This window comes from Pipra filicauda, unplaced genomic scaffold (genome assembly GCF_003945595.2).
Source record: "Pipra filicauda isolate LSUMZ 115617 unplaced genomic scaffold, ASM394559v2 scaffold75_size2874737_pilon, whole genome shotgun sequence".
Classification (NCBI taxonomy): domain Eukaryota; kingdom Metazoa; phylum Chordata; class Aves; order Passeriformes; family Pipridae; genus Pipra; species Pipra filicauda.
This window is the reverse complement of record NW_024104931.1, coordinates 2665530-2679611: the sequence shown is the minus strand read 5'-3', so window position 1 is coordinate 2679611 and position 14082 is coordinate 2665530. Positions and strand designations below refer to the sequence as shown.

Sequence of the window (14082 nt, the reverse complement as noted above, 5' to 3'; positions counted from 1 at the left end):
AACATTTTTGGCCAAGTTCATTACATATTATAGAACAACGGCCTTTGCGGAATTATGGATCCTCTCTCCATCACTTTCAAGCAGCGTGAATTCCCTTCACACATATCACTAACTTGTCAAAAAAAGTTATCTCCAAAATGCAAGTCTCGAGTACTTGGCCTATGTTCTTACATACTGGTTGGGTAAAATCACAAAACTAGTGAATTCAGATAATTTTTTATTATCGAAATCAGTGGAGCTAAGATTTTACTCCTAGCACCTTTACAAGTTTCTTATTATCCTGCCTATTATCACCTCCCTAAATTCTGTGCGACTTACTCCACCTTCTTTTTTATCTGTCTCTAACTGACATAAACTGTATTTCCTTCTCCCTTCACTGTTTCATAACACTGACAAGCATCAGCAGAGCTCTGTGGGCTCCTCACACTAGAACAGAAATGAAACATTCAGGGTTGTGTTCCAGTGGCAGAACCACAGATACAACTGAACTCAATACATCAAGAAGAGTTGTAAATAAAGACTGACATATGTTGACAGAGATGCAGATAATTGGATTTGCAGAACCTGTACCTGACCCATGGCAGATGTTAAATAAATTTTTATCAAGAATTCACCAACATTTCCAGGACATTAAAAACAAAAGGATGGGGGAAATGTGTCATTTATCACACTTTTAGGCCCCTATCCTGTCAGGCTAGGCATGAGTCAAACTGGAACAAAAAGATGGTCGTTTCTCCAGACAGCTTAGTCTCTCAGTAATGTTTTTGGGACACATGGCCTGTTTCTGATGATAGGCACAAAAAGATTGATCAATCTCCCTGAGACCCATAAAGAGTGCTAACAGAAACCAACCTAAGTCTTCCTATCACTACAGAGAAAATGGAAAGTCAAAGGAGTGAGCAGTTCCTGCCCATAGGGAGATGACAGAATGAAGAGACAGGGATGAGCCCTGCAAAAACAGCCCACTTCTCTCATGGCTGCCGAACACACTACATCAAATGACAGGGAGCACAAGACTGCTGGCAAGGGCCACTGTTGTGGCAGTATCTCACTTAGTTTCCCCACATGCACTGAATTCTGCCCCAGCAGTGGCAGCCTGGCTCTCCCAGGCACTGCCAGGGGGCACAGAAATGATATGCTGCCTCCCAGCACCCCCTGCCCCACAGAGCTCTCACACTGGCTAAAGACTTGGTCCTACTCTATGGCCACAAATACAGGAGCCCTTCCGGACACAGACAGCCCTCCATACATAGTCACGAGTTTCACACTCACGCAATGCAATCATTAAGTATGTGCCAATTAGATAATGTGATGTCAAAAGCAAGAATTCACCTAGATGAGCAATATGAAGGACAAATAGGCTGAAGGGTCTGATTTACAGAAAAATTCATCATTAACTGTTTTTGTTGCTTCTTGCATAAATTTATCTTGAAAAACAGGATTACATAAACCAATAGCATTATCTTTTTTGACTATAACTCTGACTTATGTGCCTGAAATTACAGAACCAAACTTTTCAAAATTACTCCAGAAAAATCTTTACAGCTCTTTCTGCAAAACAGTTGAATAGCTTAGAAGTGACTTGTGCTGGCAATTATTACGACCATTAGGAGGAACTACTAGCCTAGCCTATATATGAAAAAATCTGAATATTGACCTAAAAATATTCAGTCATTTTATTCCAAAATAGCCCCACCAATTATTAATTTTCAAGAAAAGCCTTCATTAAAGGTGCTGAAAAGAATAAAATATTAGAATATATAATTTTGTGTTGTAAACTTAGCTTCCTTTTAATCCACCTCTCCACATTGTGTTGAGCAAACTGCAATTTTCCCAATTTTTGTCATGGAGTTTCAGATTTGTATCAGGTAAAAACACAAAAAGTAATAATTAACAGGAAAAAACCCCCAGATGTTGTTTGTCAGGACAAATAGTTATCCCTCATTTTCCCAATTTTAACACAAACTAGTTGTGGGGGTTTTTTTTAATAGAAAATTTCCAGTAGAAATTGATTGGGGTGGGAAAAGGACCTTTTTTGCCTTTCAAATTCATCATTTGTTTGAAGAAACAGCAAAGATAACAGCATTTGTGTCAAGCAATGATTTAAATTTTCCAAGCCAAGTCTTCATCTTTATGTGCTCAGTGAAATGAATGACACTGATTTACACAGTGGAGTCTTTGGTCCACGGCTTTGATTATCAATAGCAGTTGATCCTGCATTGCCATACGCTAAACTACAGATAAAAGAGGTGGCCTATTGTTCACCCAAGATCCTACAGAGATACAAATCACTGACACTGCTTAAAATCAAGCCATTCACTGCCTCTGGTGCATTTGCTCTTTCACACTCAACACCATTTAGGTGACAGTAAATGGATCTATGAAACAAAGGCCTTCTTGATTCACTCCTTGCACCTCACTAAACTGAGAAGTAAAACCACAGATGTAGCCAGAGTTGTGTTCGTGTAAATGCTCTCTTGAGGAGAACAGGCCCTTATGGTTCTCCCCTCTTTCTCCTTGCAGCATGCTAAATTGATCCAGAAAGCAGTTCATCTGAAAACAGAAAACCTACCAACAATTTGTTTTAAACAAACACTTGCAGCCAGATCCCCCATCTCCATTGGCATGCAAGTGTCTCAAACCACAAAAGGCAGGGAAATCAAAATTGAAAATTGATCCTTCTGTGGCCACATAGACAAGAAGAGTGATTTCCTAGCTGTGATTTTAAATAACTCTTTCTTCCCTGTCCTCTCCCTCCTCCCCATACACATTCACATTTCTTCCCCTGTATTCTCCATCTTTTGTCAAACAGGAACAAAGACTTCCACCATCTCGCTCTCTTTCCCCAGCCTTCTCATCAACATGCTATTATCAAACAAGGCTTTAGCTCCTTTTCTTGCTTTAAATCAATAAGAAGCTGGGCAGAGACACTGCATGGCAGTGGAAGGAAACACCAGCACAGTCCCACCACTGCACAGTCAGCAGTGCATTTTCTTCAGGAATTGCATTTAGAACTAGAAAGTACATTCAACTCAAAAACAGAGCAAAGAAAATAGGGAACTACTCAGTTTTGACTCATGCCAATTTTACATTTTTGGGCAGCATGCACTGTTCCTCTTCTGCCTGCTAACAAGCTCAAGTTACAGCTCTTACCTCACACACCTTCCCCGGCATAGATGACACCTCCATGCCCTGTCCCAGTACCCTGCTGTACTGGAGAGCACTGACCTGCATGGGTTCTGTTGGAGGGGCAGTAAAAGAAACCACCTGACTTCCCACACAGTGAAGTACAAAGCAGGCCACGGGGCTTCTCATATTCCTTTCCAATCTTCACCTATCCCTGTGACAGTTACACAGGATAGCTAAGATTCTGTATTCTGATCAGATCAGGAAACACACACACACTCTGGCAGTGAGCAATAAGCTGAACAGAGAAGTTTCCTGTTCCAGACCACCACAGAGGAGAAATTAAGCTGCAACAGAATTAGGGGAACCTTGACGTGACAGTCTGTCCATCATCAGGACAATTACCATGAACAAACTTATCAGTTCCATCATCATTCCCAGTCAACAAAAACAAGTATCCTTAAAATTAGGAAAGACTACGTGTTGTTATTACCTTTTAACAGAGTAAAATTATTCAGGGGACAAAACAGTGAGTCAAAGAGAAGGCCTCTAAAGATAGTGCATGTATCAGCAGGACAAGACTCATGTGACTCAGGACAGAATACATCTCCTGAGGAGATACCACCAATCACTACACAGTGCTAGAGAGCATCATGGTGTTACAGGAAGGATTGCGCATTTCTGTTTAAGCATGAAGGTCCTCAAGCATTTGCAATGAACAAAAGCTTCTTCTCCCTCTGTACTGCTACAGTGCACAGTATGTTCTTTCCACTTGGTGGTGACATGGTCTTTCAGGTATGAAAAGATGAATCCTGCATAAATGCCTTGTAAAACTCTTTGGATCTATGTGTGCCATAGAGGAAAATCTTGAATTCTTGCTTTAAAATATACAGTTAATTTGATATGTTTACCTGGGACAAGGAGATACGAAGGGGCATAAGACCTTGGGGAAAACGTACACTTATCTCACCCAGTGATTCTAAGTTAAATCACCAGAACAGTAATGAGTTTAAAACCTTACTCCACCCCTGTAATGAAGAAATACCATGACCTTTTCTAATCTCTTGCATTTTCCCCACAACTTCACAGCTACCTGTGGTGCCAAAGTTAGGGTTCTTCCTCTAAAGTTGCCCCTGCATTCACTCTCCCCTTCACTTTCCTGTGTGGCTAGCACAAGGTGGGGACTTCCTTTTTCTCTTCTGGCAGCATATGGCAACAGAAATGCCCCATAAACCTTTCAGAAGCAGCTGTACTAACTTCTGTGTTTAGCAGCTATATTAATCACAAGGGCAAATCAGGACTCAGGAACCAAAGACTTTTGTTACCTTTAGTGAATTAACGGGTAAAGAAAGTAAAACCAGAAGAACTTATCTGATAAATCTCAGTACATAAAAAAAAAATACAAGCTGAAAAAAAGTCAGGCAATATTTACCAGTGGTGAACTACAGAATGGTGTCCTCAGTTAATGGCTTGCATCCTTCTCACTGAGGACTTTGGTGCCATTTCAGCAACCCCACCAACAGTCATAATCAAGCACACCCTCATGCCAGGCCAGGACTGCTGCCTTGACAACTACTGATGGCCTTCATGAAAGCTGTCTGCATCCACGCTGACACCTAGGACGCTCTTGGGAAGACACACTGAGGTCTAAAAAAATGGCTCTCCCCAAAATACACTGTAAGGAACAGTCAGGTGTGGGTAGAGTGTATGAATTTGATTGGGTGGAAGATCTGCTAGACCAAATCCTTCTGGATCTGCAATAACAGCAATAAAACTCTATGATAACAACCCACAGCATGCAGTTCAGCACACAAACACCTGCAGATTAATAAGCAGTGGGCATCCAACATCTCCAGAAATACCAAACTGGGAGCAGTATGCATGACCCAGCCTATGCAGGGATCGCAGGCTGACAGAGGCCAAAGAACAAGACAGCAAAGAGCAACCAAAGACTGTAAATACCATGCATAAAATTTATGATCAACCTGACACATTCAGAAGGACAAAAATGGTAGCAGAACCTCAAATTTCACATTACAACTCCCAAAAAGCAAATCATAGAATCCTAGAATGGTTTTTTGGGTGGGAAGGGACCTTAAGGGTCATCTAGTTCCAACCACCCTGCCATGGGCAGGGACAGCTTCCACCAGACTAGGTTGTTCAAAGCCCCATCCAACCTGGCCTTGAACACTTCCAGTGATGGAGCATGCTCAGCTTCTCTGGGTATCCTCTTCCAGTGTCTCATCACCCTTAAAATAAAGAATTTATTCCCAATATCTGATCTAAACTTACCTACTTTCAGTTTGAAAGCCCTTCCCCCTTGTCCTTTCACTACATGCCCTTGTAAAAGTTTCTCTCCAGCTTCCTTGTTGGTCCTCTTCAGGTACTGGAAGATGTTAATAAGGTCACCCTGGATCCTTCCCTTCTCCAGGCTGAACAATCTCAGCTCTCTCAGCCTAACCTCACAGAAGAGGTGTTCCAGCCCTCTGATCATTTTTGTGGCCCTCCTCTGGATTTGTTCGAATAGGTCCATGTTCTTCCAGTGCTGCGGACCCCAGATCTGGATGCAGTACTCCAGATGGGGTCTCACCAGAGCAGAGGAGGAGAATCATCTCCCTCAGTCTGCTGGTCATTCTGCTTTTGATGCAGCAAAGGATACAATTCATAATGTAGGGGAAGAAAGCTGTTGTCTAAAGGAGAAGGACTGAAAGGAGCCAAACACCTAAACAGTTCCTTTGTTTCATATAATTTTAATTTTTTTTAATTTCTCTTTTGTGAAGCCCAAACAAGGTATCCCCCTGTTGCACTGAAAGAAAAACTGATTCAGATGCCTTTGTCTGTGATGGGGTGTAAGCTACCAAGGAAGGATGTGTCTACATCTTTCCTGCTGAACAAGGATCTATCAAATGAGTCAGATGAAAGAGGGTGTCCAAAGGCCCAGAAACCAAATGCAGAAAGATAAAAGGCCCAGAATTCGTCACTCACCTCCCTGAGTCTCCAAGCCTCATGGGAAAGCAAGAGGAAAAAAAGGGGCCAGTAACCATGGGTAACCGCTCTCAGGTTAATCTCAGATGGGGAGGGGAAAACGCTCCTCAAGATTAATAGCTAAAGTACGCAAGGATTAAAGATTAGGAGGAGAATCCTGTTTGCTAGGATTAAAAGGGCTGCGTTCACATGAAAACCTCGACCAGTGAATTGCCTCCAGCGAAACACTGGGTTTTATTATTATAATTATTATTTTATTCTCCTCCAACAAATGAAAAACATCAGCAGGAGGGCAGCAAAATCCATCAAAGGTTTAGAAAATAAAATCTCTGAGGAAAGGTTAAGGGAATGCAGTCAAGATAGAAATCAGATATTAAAAACAAAAATCAGCCCATGTTATTAGTAGCACAGCAGATTATAAAGAATAAGAGATTTAAAAAAAATAGAATTAACTTCACTTCCCAGAATCCATGTTGTGTAGTCTATTTCTTTTCCCTTGGCTTTGCTGGAAGCAGGTGAGCTGTGAGAATGGCAAAACTCACCCTGTTTGCACATGAGGAAGTACAGTTTGAACATCCGATGGCTGGTATTTTCTGGAGTGCTAACTGAGAGCTTCATTTTGACATTCACTCTTAGTTGCTTGTCAATGACACATGATTAAGGTACCTACCTGAAGTGTATAGGAGGGAACAGAAAGAAAAAAGGGACTATGCTCTATCAGATGGGGTTAAGAGAGAGGGGAGAGACATTAATCCAAAGTATCAAAGCAGGCATTCAAAACTTTAGTTAAGCAGCTTGACTGAAATAATTTTCAGCTACTGAACTGGGAACAAACCTGGGTCTACCACAACAAAACTGAGTCTGAACTAGACTCTACCTCACTTGACTAGATTCTTGTACAAGCAAGAATATGCAGACTGGATTAGGTCAACAGATCTGCAAGCCAGCATATCACCCACCAGTACACAAGGTCAGCAAGGGAAGGCAAGGCCACAACACTGACCTCTAAGCAAGGACCACACTACCAACTGACATGCTACTGCAAAACGTACTCCTCCCTTGCAGTCTAGTGCCACAGGCCCTCCACCTAACCAGATCCCCTTTGCAGTCCTGTATCAAAAGTGCCTTGTCATGAGACTTGGCATCAGTCTTCTCAAGCACTGAAGGAGAACTGGGAAATCTGATTACTACAGCACATTTGGCCTTTCAGATTCACAAGTGCTGCAAAATTGCCATATCAATGCACAAAAGAACTTCCTAACAAGAAAGCCCAGGAAGTTGCTGGTAATAGTGCCATTCCCAACAAAGCCATAGAGAGACAAGGGTTGCAACAGGAATGAAAATGAAGCAGGTATTCTTAAACACATATGTGCTTGGCTATTTGCAAGGGACATTTATTGGCAATACAGACTAGGATAGTCCTCAGACTCAGTCCTTAACAGAGAGCTGCAAAGCCATCTGTATACCTGCCCCTCAAACCACATGCACCAGCACAGAGGAAAAACTGGCTCCACCTTTTACCCGGCAAGATCCTCTCTTTCTGTTGCAGGTTATTTGGAAATTTTATTAAACTGCATGTGTAAAAAAAATAATAATTTACAAAGCCAACCCTTGCTTTGTCTGATGTCAGATGGTGTCACTGCCAGACTTCTGAGCACCACTGGCATAGGATTCCCAAGGGAGCAAAGCTCAGGAGTCTGGGGCACCATCCAGGCTGAGAAATCACACTGTTTTCCATCATTTATTCCCCTGAATGAACCCTGGTCCTCTGGGGCTCCCAAGGCCAGTACAGCAGCAGGTGGAGATCAAGTTGATTCACGGTGAAAGGAAAGTGCAAGCACAGCACAGGCAGACTGAATGTGTACATGTAGATAGAATGTCATTAACATACTGGAAGCACCGCTGCCTCCTCCCACCTCGTCTGCATCTACATCTCTCCTCCTTTTAACCTGCTATTCTTGGAAACTAGATGACTCACCTTCCCAATGAAATGAAGTCTAGTTGGCTTTGGGCCCTGACCCTTTTTTGTACAGAAAAGGCCAGGAGTTGGAATTTGCTCAAACTTTTCCCTCTGCACTTGAGTAAGCCAGCCCTGTCTGCACAGGATGATAGCAATGCCCCCTGCCTAGCACTAGCATTTATGTGTGAGCAAGGAATGCTAATACTGAGTTTTAGAGGGGTTGTGTATCAGATTTACAGTCTACTTGCTTGCTTTCCACTGAATAACAAGACACCCAAAGGTAAGAGAAAGCCTAGGAGGGAGCAAAGTGAAGAGGAACCTATAGTGAAATAAAGTAGAAAGAAAAAGCCAACAAGTGATGCACACATAAATGACTAAGGCACGCAAAAGCCCCTCCCAGTATTAATCTATGGGAACTCCTCAAAAAACTCTAAAAAAACCCTCAAAAACTCTAATTCTGGATACTACAACTTAGAGGGTAAGAAAGAAAAAATACTGGGAAAGATCAGGAAATTAAAGGAATAAAGAATTAATAAGTATTAAGAATCAGCTAGCTTAAAAACAAGCAAAACAAAAAATCAAACAGTGAAGTTGAGGAGATATGATGGATGTGTGTATTTTCAGAACACAGGACCACCTTTCTAATGCAGGCTGAATATTCACTCTTGGAAACTAATAGCTTCCAAGATGAAGAACATCAACTACTGGTGGTGGATCTTCAACAGGGAATATGAGGTTTAATATAGAGATGCATTAGGGCTGTGTTCCACAGGCAGAAGGGCCATATCACAGCTTAGATTAAATTGAAAAACTGGAGCTGGAAAGTGGTGTGAATGGTATTATGTTTGCAGTTAATAACACAAGCACACACTGCTACAATGCCTTCACTCACTGGCTTAAAGATGCTTATCCCCACCAAAGCCTATGCATTGCCATTGTCCACTGGCACGACAGTGACAGACAAAGCACCAGCACATCAGAGGGCAGCAGCAGAGGTACATTCACTGGCAAAGGTACATCGGTCCTAATATAGCCTTGTGCTATAGAAACACACAAATTTTACTGTGAATTGGGAGCTGCCCTGTTCACTATAATCACATCATTTGGCAAGAGCAAGGCTGCTAGGAAAATGAGAATCAGCTCCTGAAAAGAATAAACAAAGCATTAAAAAAAAAAAAACCCTACAAAAATCAAAACAAACAAACAAAAACCCAACAAAACCAACACCCCATCTCTGTTCAACTGAAATCATCTGAAGAAAAAAAGCCGTAGACAGCAGAGCCCAATGTGTTTGGCTGAGAAGTTTTTTACAGCAAGGTTTGGCCTCTCACTCCCACCATGTAATTCCATGCAATTGCACTTTCAAATGGATCTTTTCAGAGAAAATCAACAGTGGCTTTGCTTTCAATCTAGTGGAAAATGAAGTCCTGCAAATGTGTTACATAAAGCTGCAGCAAAAAGAGCGATGTGCACACAGACACATGCTCTCAGGTTGAGGTTGGTGGGCTTAAGTACTCAACTCTGCCAGACCCTCTCCACATTTCCCAGCTCTCACGTCACACACTGAATTTGCTGTAACTAACAATGTCAGTCAGATCCTGTGGCAACGACAAGCCTCCGCAGGCTGAGTCTGACTGCTTACATCAGTCCTGTCTCTCATGTCCAAGGAGAAGTGCCATCTCCAAGGCTCGACAAAGCTGTAAGGCCCAAGCAAGGCCCTCAGCCGTGGAATATACAGTCTTATGAGGCAAAGGATCATCGCAAAACTTACCACTGATTACATCCCACAGAATTATGCCCCACTGTCACCTTCACTGAATATCAACATATGCCCAAGTGTCTACAAGTCTATTTCCCAAGCCTGCAGGGATCAGTACCGGGATCAGTGTATCTGCTGCTCTCCGCTTCCACAGAAATCCTGTCCCACTAGTGCTTTGTCATTCAAAAGCAATAGACACCAGATCTTGAATATTTTATATCATTGACAGCATAGAGAATACTGTAGAAAATCATCCCTAAAACAGTTAATACAAATATTCAACCTCAGAAAAACTTTAGGTGGGGGACTACTGAAAGCAAAAATACCATTAAATGCCTATATATGACTTCATGCAGAGAGGGCTGAAGGCTGCATCATTATCAGAGGTCAAAGACGTGGGAATACAAAGGTAGCACAGTGAGACTCCACACATCCTGTCAGCCCAAGGTGTTACTGCATGTTACCCTCTCCCCCGAGCCCTTGTGCCAACATACACAGATATACAGCGCCAGCCCCAGCATCCATTTCAGACAAAGGCCAAGCAGAAATATAACTTCAGGTATCTTGCTCAGGGAAAGTCAGAGGGATGGAAAGTAGAAGTTAAAGCTAGGATTCAAATAATCTCAAACTAGCTCAGATACCACTGCACTGTGAACACAGAAAAAGGAAAAGGTTAATTCCCATTGCACATTCCAGCAGGAAGAATTTTTAACTAACTTAATTTTTCAATGTTTTGAACCAAGGAAAACAAGAGACAAACCTGGAACTAGTAACTCTAAAACAAGTTAAGATGAAGACAGATATGAACATTCCTTCTTGTTTTAGAAATACTGGAGCACAGCTTTCGAAACTTTCACCCGGGTAACTGAGTAGGTTACTCTGCAACACATCCAACTGTACATTTCAGTAAGTATGTAGCTCAAGCTTCCCAGTACACCTATTCCAAACATGCCCAAACATCCTAGGCCACAGAACACCTTCAAAATCTTACAGTAAACTACTTCCAAAAACTTGAAGCTTTTCACTGTAATATGGAAGATCAGTGGAGATTCAGGACACCCCCAAACCCTCCACCTCTCTCACACAGATAATATATTAAAGAGAAGCCTCCTATAATCTTCTGAAACAAACCATGCCCGTTTCCACAGTGGAAGGTGATCAAAAAAACCCATGGCCTGACAATCTGACCAGAAGAAATTGAATTTTCTCTCCTCAAATCTGGCCACTGCTTTAATCCTGACATCGTGAAGGGGACGGGAAATCAAGCATCTGGCATAATGCAGTAACAATGGGAGTGCTGAGAGGCTTGGTGCAGCCTGCAGGCTATCTCTAACTGAATCTAATCTGCACTGCTCCAGAGAAAGATGGAAAAATTATCACTCAGAAGACTATTTGAACAAAGGTGGAAAACATTCCCCGTCCTTTCTAGACAACTGGTCCAGTAAAGCTCCTTTAGAGGATCAAGCTGACTGCAAAGCACTAGAAACGGTTTTCACTTCTCGGTGCTGACACAGGTCTCCACAAATTGCAAAGCACCCACAGGCAGCAATGCCTGTCCACTGGTTATTCCTGCTGCAGCATAAAAGACAAAATAATTCAACACAGTGGAGTAAATGCAAAAGAAGTTTCTAGAGGCAGCGAATATTGTAGCTTTTGCTAAGGAAGTAAAGATTAAATGAAAAAAAAAAAAACCAAAACAAAAAAGAAAGCAACAGCAATTGCCCCATCATACGTGACAGCTGTTCCAATGCCACCTAACACAGTGAGTTAAGACTTCACAGAAACAGCACGGAGAAGAATTCTGGATCTTCTCCAAAAGTACGTACCTCTGCCACCCACACATCAGAGGAAGCACCACTGCTTTTTCTTTTTTTTTCTTTCTTTTTTTAGCTCTGCAAGAGACTTCAGACTTGATACCTATAGCCTAGCTTTTCTGACAGCCCCCACTAGAGGACTTCTCTTCCCAGGAGCCACTAAATACACCATTAGTCAGATTACAAAGTAATAGTGTTTCAAAGGAAACCTTCTCCTTCCACCTGAGCCTCCTGCAGGTGGAAATGGTAGCAAAACAAATAGCAATACACCCTACACATGCATTTATCCTGCCCTGAACACAAAAGGCTTTAGTTCATTAATTGACACACACACTGCATTTTGTGTGATTTACCAAAACCAGAGAGAAGTTGCCACTATATAATGAACAAGGCATGAGCCTCTTCTGGAGCAGCAGAAAAAGTGGAAAGAGTGCCAGGCCTCTCAGACAGCAACAGCTCTCCCTGGCACGGGATTGTCCAGATTTTTTATCCATTCCTGCCCCCTCCCCTTGCCCTCCTCCTGATGCCCACAGAAGCCTATTTCTTTTCAGCCTTGCTGCTAGAGGAGCACTGCCATGCTCCAGCCCCTGGTGCCTTGCTGTCAGGCTCTTAAACCCCAGCAATCTGAAACAAGGGAGCCCAAACAATACGGGCCTTAGGGAATAGCTGACAGCTTTTATCTCCTGAGCCACACCACCTCCTGAATCCTGTGCACAAGTGAGATAACATCCTCCTGCATCTGAAGGGTGCCCCTTTTAATTTTATGGCTAAATATCCTCAAAAACATTATTCAGATAAGTCATTTTAAGATAAATTAATTTAAAACATAATTTATGGCCATAGACTGAACCACTACATCACTAGGCACACAGGGAAGCAATATTCCATCCTGTGCCCCTCCTAAAGACACAGCAACACTCTTGACATGGTAACATGCTTCTCAGCACACTGAGCACAGCTCTTTCTAGAATTAAATGGCATAGATCTGTGATTAAGTATCTAATGCATCATCATGGACTGAAGACTAAACTTGTGTCCTAGACAGTGATAAAGCCATGACATTTACAGCATTTAGAAAATCCAAACAATCAATTTGGTACACCAAGCCTGCAATAACATAAACCAAAAATGAGCAAGAGTAGCGATGAACAGAGTACTATTTTTAAGAAGTTTCTGCTATATGGGTTCAGAAAAGCATAACATTCATGGCTAGTAATCAAACCACAAGCACTCCTCTTGCATCCCCCTCACTTATCCCCCTTCTTTCAAGAAAACATTCAGCAATACTGCCCGGATGTTACATTTGCATTTTATTCAGTGTCCAGATCCAAGCTCCAGATAATCACCATATTTAGTGTTTTACAGAAAGGTTAAAACCTTAATGGCCTGAATCATCAGAGCATTACTTCAGTCTGATGCTAGTGTAAGTCTAATGCTTTTTGCAGTTGCACTGGGGGAAAAATCAGTGACGTGATTGCAAAACTAAATGGCCTAAGCATCTTACACAATCGTTATCTCTGTTCTAGGAAAAATGATTCAGAAACAGGAAGATACAGAAACAGAAAGATACAGAAAAAACCTGTCTCAGGATGCACTGCAAGCTAGTTGTAGAGATGTGAACACCTCTCCACATCCCCACCCCAAGTCTTTGGACTCCAAGTCTCATCTACTGGATCAATTTAAAAAAAATCTCCTTCCTCAACACTACCCAAAAAAAAAAATCCAAAGTGATTGCTTTCTTTCTCTTTCCCATTACTACTGCTACCACCTGACCCATCTGGACAGCAGCCTCTCACTGCCTCAACACTGACACACACTTTGGATATCAATGATTCATATGGAGACAAAAATCCCTGGCTAAATAGGAAAAAAAAAGTCTCCCCACCCTGCACTACCTCTGCAGCTAAGACCCAACTAGTGATCTGCATCAAACCCTGCTGCCTCTGTTGCTATAAGACACCTGGGTATGTAGTATGCTCTTTTGCACCCAACTCAACAGCTAAATAAGCTCTAGACTTCCACTAAACTATGGTCATAGTAGTACATAAGCAGTATTTCTGCTGAAGCTATTTGCTTAATTTGTGGTTGGGCATATCCCTAAGTCCCAGCTGTGACAGAAAATAATGGTGCCAGGCACTTGTTTTTCACATTTTCATTTCTTCAGGATGCAGGCTAGAAAGAATTTAGTGTGATGCTTAAGCCTGCCAGTGTAATGAGGATAAGGAAGGTCCTTTTACTTGACAAGAATAGTTCTGGATCCTGTAAGTCTCCAGATAACATGTGGACAGGAGAAAGGGAGACTCTCAAATAAGCATTTAGATCAAAACATGCAGAAACAACCATGGAAAAGCTTACTCAGCTCTTACTCCTTCCCAAGCAGAGGACTCCATCCTCAGAAATATTTGGTCTACTAATGCCTTGTCAAGGCCCACTTTAGA

At 42.1% G+C, this 14082-nt stretch overlaps 1 protein-coding gene across 1 annotated transcript in view; it reads right to left on the bottom strand.

Annotated features, from left to right (window-relative positions):
- NRXN3 (neurexin 3) overlaps positions 1 to 14082 on the bottom strand; it is a gene marked incomplete at its 3' end in the record, with an annotated part of 360826 nt that overhangs the window by 185653 nt on the left and 161091 nt on the right. The gene's annotated exons all lie outside the window — the stretch shown is intronic.